The following is a 7875-nucleotide window of genomic DNA, read 5'->3' on the forward strand; positions in this document are numbered from 1 at the left end:
CCACAATGTTCACTGCAGCTCTATTTACAATAGCCAGGACATGGAAGCAACCTAAGTGTCCATTGACAGATGAATGGATAAAGAAGATGTGGCACATATATACAATGGAATATTACTCAGCCATAAAAAGAAACAAAATTGAGTTATTTGTAGTGACGTGGATGGACCTAGAGTCTGTCATACAGAGTGAAGTAAGTCAGAAAGAGAAAAACAAATACCATATGCTAACACATATATATGGAATCTAAAAAAAAACAAAAAAAAGGTCACGAAGAACCTAGGGGCAGGATGGGAATAAAGACGCAGACCTACTAGAGAATGGACTTGAGGACACGGGGAGGGGGAAGGGTAAGCTGGGACAAAGTGAGAGAGTGGCATGGACATATATACACTACCAAATGTAAAATAGATAGCTAGTGGGAAGCAGCCGCATAGCACAGGGAGATCAGCTCAGTGCTTTGTGACCACCTAGAGGGCTGGGATAGGGAGGGTGGGAGGGAGATGCAAGAGGGAAGAGATACGGGGATATATGTATATGTATAACTGATTCACTTTGTTATAAAGCAGAAACTGACACACCATTGTAAAACAATTATACTCCAATAAAGATGTTAGAAAATAAAAAATAAAAAAATAAAGATGCATCATAATTAAGCTAAAGCATTCTTGAAGCTATGCAAGCCCATAGACATAAAGCTATGTTAATCAATAACTCTATGGGGGACTTCCTTGGAGGCACAGTGGTTAAGAATCCGCCTGCCAATGCAGGGGACACAGGTTCAAGCACTGGTCCGGGAAGATCTCACATGCCGCGGAGCAGCTAAGCCCGTGCATCACAACTACTGAGCCCGTGTGCTCCGCAACAAGAGAAGCCACCGCAATAAGAAGCCCGCGCACCGCAACTAAGAGTAGCCGCCGCTCGCCGCAACTAGAGAAAGCCCACGTGCAGCAACGAAGACCCAGTGCAGCCAAAAAGAAATACATTTATTTTAAAAAATAATAATAACTTTATGGTTCAATTTACAATTTATCTTTTTGCAAAATATGTGATGTATTCTCCACTAATCAGAACCACGTTGTGTCAATCAGAGTCCTGACAGGAAACAGACTGCACTTTCAAGTGGGGAACTGAGGCAAATTTAATGAAGGGATCATTTTCAGTGGTGTGAAGGTCAAGGGAAAACAGAAAGGGATGGTGAGCGTTCTGAGGCTTGCAACACAGAGAACCATGACCCCCTTTAGGCCCCAGGATCAGGGAAGAGAGCAGTTACTGGGCCCAGAGTGTATCTCTAGTTGTCAGAGAGGGCACCTGCAGGAGCCGTGGCTTGACAGAGGGACACAGCCAACCTTCCGCAACCAGAAAGGGAGGAGCTGGAGGAAAACACCTGACCTCACTCTTCATCTTGTATTTTTGTTTGCTAAATCTGGCACCCCCAGGTGAGGAGAAGAGTAGAGTCAATCTGGAGGGACAAATGGAAAATACTTCTCTTATATGAAGAAGGTGCATCAGTGTCCTACTTTGCTCATTATTAGCCATGTCTGTGGACCTCAGGGCAAAGCCATTCACCAAGAACCACACACGATGTATTTATCCAATCATAGTAATGAATGAATTAAGTCTGCTCTGAAAATTGCCCACACATTGGCTTATAATTCCAATTACATAGAAAAGAGACTACATATAAGAAGAGTAAATAAAAATGAAAAAGTAAACTTTGGAGGGAAAACCATCCCCTACCTGCCCCCTCCCATTAGTGTTTAGTTTCTTTATTATTCCAGCCTAGAGGCCTGCAAATAACATATGCCATAAGTACTGAATGGAATGTCTCTGTCCAGGCTCTAGGAGAAGAATTCCATCACGGCTAGAGGCTAAGCTCACCAGAGAATGCAAGAGGGATAACTTGAGCAAAGGATGGAAAACATCCTTACATTTATAATAAATATTAACCCATGACAGAAACAAGATACAAAAAAGAATATGGATGGGGTCCGTGAAAAAGCAGGGTCTCCCACAAATCAATATGGTTAAATAGTATTCTGGTAATTCCAAATCAGTGATCTTCTTTAAGAATAAAGTTTATTTTAATTTATAAGCAAATAGAAAAAAATTGGAGATGGAGTGTTTGCAGTTCTTCTTACCTTAAATAACTGTTAGTTGGGAAAACAGAGCCCAGAGGAAACACTGAGATTTCATAGGTCTGAAAATTACTTTTCCCCTAAAACAGTTTTTTAACTTAAAAGTGAGTTTGCACTATGGAACCATTTCCATAGTTCATCTATTTGCTACCAAAACATGACATTTTTTTAGCGGTTCAACATGTCATACTCTTTATTATAAAATTTGTATTTTTTAAAAGTACTGAAGAGGAAAAATGATTAAGGTTCTGCCTTTGGCTCAACAGCTGTAAAAGAGTTTGAACTCATTTAAATGATGGGCTACCTTTTTTCAGCTTGATGCCTGGGCAAGTCCAAGATTCTGGTTTCCAAATAGTGACCTTCACAGCACAAACAGTACCTGGGATGGAACACTTTTTAACATACTCTCTATGGGACAACATTTTTTTTCAGTAATAATTATGAAATGAAAAGAAGAAAAACAGTTCTTAAAAAAAGTGAAATTTTTTGAACTTTCTAAAAATAATCATGTCAGTAAAAAACAAATATTGCAGTACAAAAGAAGGATTGAATTAATTGTTTAATTACCTTAAAGTGGGTTTTTTTTTTAAAGGAGGGGGAACACATAAAGAAAGACTTCCAAAAAATGTAACTCCACAAGATGTGACTATAAGGGGATGACACAAGCGTTTTTGCAGTAATGGAATAATTCCATATCTTGACTGCGGTGATAGTTACACAAAACTACACATGTGATAACATTGTATAGAACTGTGCAGGCACCCACAAATGAGTGCATGTAAAACTGATGGACGTGGAATGGTTGTGGACTGGACCAAGGTCAATCTCCTGGTTTTGATATTGCACTGTAGTTATGTAAGATGTCAGCATTGGGGTAACTGGGTGAAGGGTACCAGGATCTCTCTGTACTATTTTTGCAACTTTCTGTGAATCTATAATTATCACCCCCCCAAAAAAAATCTTGTAAAGGTTACGTACCGTGTGATTCCATTTATTTGATATATTTTAAAAAATAATTTATTTGATTTTTTAAAAATAAATTTATTCATTTTAGGCTGTGTTGGGTCTTTGTTGCTGCTGTGCTTTCTCTAGTTGCAGCGAGCAGGGGCTACTCTTTGTTGTGTTGTGCGGTCTTCTCATTGTGGTGGCTTCTCCTCTTGGGGAGCACAGGCTCTAGGTGCGCGGGCTTCAGTAGTTGCAGCACGTGAGCTCACTAGTTGTGGTGCACGGGCTTAGTTGCTCCACGGCATGTGGGATCTTCCCAGACCAGGGCTCAAACCCATGTCCCCTGCATTGGCAGGTGGATTCTCAACCACTGCGCCTCCAGGGAAGCCCCTATTTGATATTCTTGAAAAGACAAAAGTATAGCAACAGAGAACAGATCATTGGTTGCCAGGGGCAGGGGAAGGATGTGACTACAAAGGAGTAGCTCAGAGAGATTTGGGGGGTGATGGGACACTTCCGTATCCTGATTGTGGTTGTGGTTAAGTGAATCTATACATGTGTTAAAACTCATAGAACTGTATACCAAGAAAATGTCAATTTTACTGTATACTAATTATTTTTAAAACTTGTCATTATCTTTTTAAAAATATATTTATTTATTTATTTTGGCTGTGTTGGGTCTTTGTTGCTGCGCACGGACTTTCTCTAGTTGTGGCAAGCGGGGGCTACTCTTCGTTACAGTCTGTGGGCTTCTCATTGCGGTGGCTTCTCTTGTTGTGGAGCACAGGCTCTAGGCGTGCGGGCTTCAGTAGTTGTGGCACACGGGCTCTAGAGCGCAGGCTCAGTAGTTGTGGCGCACGGGCTTAGTTGCTCCGCGGCATGTGGGATCTTCCCAGACCAGGGCTCAAACCCGTGTCCCCTGCATTGGCAGGCGGATTCTTAACCACTGCGCCACCAGGGAGGCCCAAACTTGTCATTATCTTAAATATTCTCTGAAAACTGTTGAAAGCTTTGGAATCAGTCAGACTTTCATTTAAATTTTGGGCTAGGGAACTCCCTGGCAGTCCAGTGGTTAGCACTCTACTCTCTCACTGCCAAGGGCCTGGGTTCCCTCCCTGGTCAGGGAACTAAGATCCCACAAGCCATGAGACAGGGCCAAAAAAAAAAAGTTAGGTCTCAGTTATCCTATTTATAAAATAGTAATAACAATATCCATCTAATGATAATGTATGTAAAGGTCTTAGCACATTGCCTAGCACTGAGTAAATAGCATCACTTATTTTAATTATTATTATTTTTTTTTTATTTTGAGAATTCAGTCTGTAAGGAAATTCAGAATAAGGAAAAGGGCTTACTGGATGTCTCTAATGGAAAACTGCATTGTCTAGAGCATACCCTTTGCTTTGTCGGATTCTATCCTTTTGCTGACTTTGAGCTATTTCATAACTCTGAATTTGTAGATATTTGATAGCAATGCAAAATAATTTTTATCTAGTGTCATACAAATTAATTCTGTGGTGGAATTATGGCATGGTGGTTTAAACTGACTACCCCACATCCCTCAACTGCACTGCTCCACATCCTAGTGAAAATTCCAGTTTTGTGTCCCTTTGTAAATCCATTTCAACATTTCTTTATTCCATAGAAAATTGTGGTTCTTTTGACTTCTCCTTTGAACCAGTTATAATGTAATTCCAGTTTCTTCATTGAATAATGAGTAAGTAAAATCTTTAACATGTGTTCATTTTACATCTGCATGAGAGTCATGATTTTACCTTTTGGGGGAAATCTACCCTTTAACAATTTTATAGCTGGAAAATGCTCAGAGGCAATGGGAAATTGTAATAAAAGCACTAAGCACAGCATCTTAGATGCTAAGTCGTTTTGGCTATTTTGAATTATCTGGAATTTTAGTGTCTTTTAAATAAATAATCCTGATAATCAAATAAAGTTTTTGTTACCCTTGTTAATAGTGCTTTGAACAGAGTAAGTCCTTAATTAAGATTTGCTAAATGAATCAACTGAATTGTTATTTTATCTGAGCTTGCTCAATCAGATGGAAAAACAAACTTTAACTTTTGCTTTCAGGGGCTGAGGCAAAGATTCCCAATGCTCTTCATTACTTATTTATAGTTGTTTCAAATTTTATCAGTCTAGAGGGGCTAGATTGTAATGAATAGCTCCCAAACCTCAGTGGCTTAACATAAAAAAAGTTAATTTCTCACTGTTCGTTGCAGTGAGGGAAGGTCTTTTAATCATTGTCACGCAAGGACCCAGGCCGCGGAGGATCTATGTTAACATTTACTACTACAACCACTGCAGCAGCGGGATGGGAATCTGAGGCATCATATGCGGGTTTTTAAAGTTTTCCCTGAGAAATGATACACATCACCTCTCAAGTTCCTTTGGCCAAAGCAAATCGCGTGGTCTCACCTTACTTCTAAAGGGGCAGGGAAGTACAGCCCCTACCATGTGCCAGGAGGAAAAAAAGGCCAAAACAGCAGTAATGAATCCCACATCAGTACACTCAGAGACAAAATGAACGCAGAAGGATGGGGTGCCCAGCAGAGACTTCTAATAATTGTTAATATAAACTGTGGGGATGTTAGAAATTTACTCCACACCTTCCCCCTGCACGAAAATGTTCCCCTGCCACTGCCCCACAAGAAATCATTCTTTGCAATTTTTTTTGTTGTTGTTAGAGTTTACAGAAAAGGAAGAAAACTTTCCTTTTTATTATCACCACCAGAAAATCACTGAAGTCCCTGGTAGAGGTGAAGAGAGCCTGGGGGCACTAATCTAAGAAAAGGAATAGTCTGAATGTCTAAGGGAAAACTGAATGCTTAGAGAGAATCAAAATGAAATTTCAAGTGAAGAAACAAAGGAGTGAAAAAAAAGGGTTCTTATTGGATAAAAGTAGATTTTTTTTTAATAGATCTTTATTGGAGTATAATTGCTTCACAATACTGTGTTAGTTTCTGTTGCACAAATCAGCCATATGCATACACATGTCCCCATATCCCCTCCCTCTTGGGCCTCCCTCCCATCCTCCGTATCCCACCCCTCTAGGTCATCACAAAGCACCGAGCCAATCTCCCTGTGCTATGCTGCTGCTTCCCACCAGCCAGATCAATGGGTCTGATAAAGTGTTTACCTGATAATCCACCATGGGGGTGGCTGCAGAGCTCTGGTTGATTTTTGTGTACTCTTTGGTGAAGACAGAATGATTATGCCCTGGCACAATTTTAAAACAGGAAGAATGAAGGTTTTAAATCACTGTTTTATTGAAGGAAAAACGTAGCCTGCACCAGAGGACTCAAAAAACCCAGGAAGTGAAGTGTAGCTAATGACTGGCCGGAGGCAAGGAGGGGGTTGGTTCTGTACCTGGATCCAGACCAAGTCTGTTTCAAGTTTATTTGACTGAGAATTTCACTTTGAAAAGAGTACTTCACTGAGACCTTTGGGAGCTGTCAAACTCTGCCCCAGGGGAGAAGATTAACAGCTCTGTGGACCAGCAGGGAGAAGCCTAGTAAATCAGAGGCCCCTTGTCTGTGGGTCTGTGGTTTACAGGTGGCACCATAACAGGCTGTGCCTCTCCACGGGCGCCTCAGGGACTTCACAGTTTATGGGTCAGAACTTACCATGTGGATGGAAGGGAGCATCTGAATCTGTTCTCCAAACTGCTGATTGAAAAATGGGCTTGAATGAGCCTACAAAAGAAAAGTTTCCTTGAATTATCTATCTTCTGGAAGGATCCCCAGGAAGCTGGTAACAGTGGTAGCCTCTGAGGAGGGAACCAGCCCTTTTGTGTCTCACGAGGGGGCGGTCAAGCGTAGCGTGACCCTGGAAGCTTTGGTCTGTCCTTTAGTGGCTGTGTGGGTTTTCAACCTTAAATGGTCTTGGCTGTGAAATGGGGATTATAATAAGGATTAAATGAGTTAATTATTCGGAAAGTGGAACAATGAACATAGTGCTATACAACTATTGGCTTTTCTTATCCCATGTATTTGCATATATTTACCTATTGAAAAAAAATTTTTTTTAATTTTATGTTTTTATTGAAGTATAGTTGATTTACAGTGTTGTGCCATGAAAAAATTTTATTTTATGTTTTTATAAAGCATTAGAAATATTTCTATAGCACAAATAATTGTCTCCTAATCTGCTTTCTGGGATTTTATTTTTATAAATGAAATTTTCTTACAATTACACACAACTATAGTGCCTCTTCCTCCCTCTATCTCCCTTCTTTGCATTTCTTTTCCATGATTCTGTCCTGCACACAGCTGTGTGGTGACCTGGAAGTGTGAGGGGTCATTTCCATCAGTGGTCCCCAGAGCCCAATTCTCTGGTGATCACCTGATTGCTCCCCAGAGAGTTTATCCCACCAGCAGAGGAAATGAAATAATATTTACTACCCCTCATGCAGTCCCCAAAGAGGGGATGATGCTCTCTTCCTCCGTTTTATTTTGCAATTAGGAAAGGCAAGGGAATGCCTTCTCAAATCAATGCTTAAGGGCATGGATTTTCAGCGAGAATTACCACCCTCCAGTTTTTATTCTTTAAAAATTTCAAATATACAAAAAGGTAGAGAGAATAGTATAATGAACCCTTGTAATATCCAGCACCCAGATTTAACAATGTTAACTCTGCCATATTTGCTCCTTTTTTCTCTTAGTTGTTTTAAACAAAATTATAGAGGATGACTTTTTTCCCTCTTTTATAAATATAGCTTTATTGAGGTGTAAGTCACATGCCATACAATTCACCCATTTAAAGTGCACAATTCAATGT

The sequence above is a fragment of the Eubalaena glacialis genome, chromosome 1 (genome assembly GCF_028564815.1).
Source record: "Eubalaena glacialis isolate mEubGla1 chromosome 1, mEubGla1.1.hap2.+ XY, whole genome shotgun sequence".
NCBI lineage: Eukaryota > Metazoa > Chordata > Mammalia > Artiodactyla > Balaenidae > Eubalaena > Eubalaena glacialis.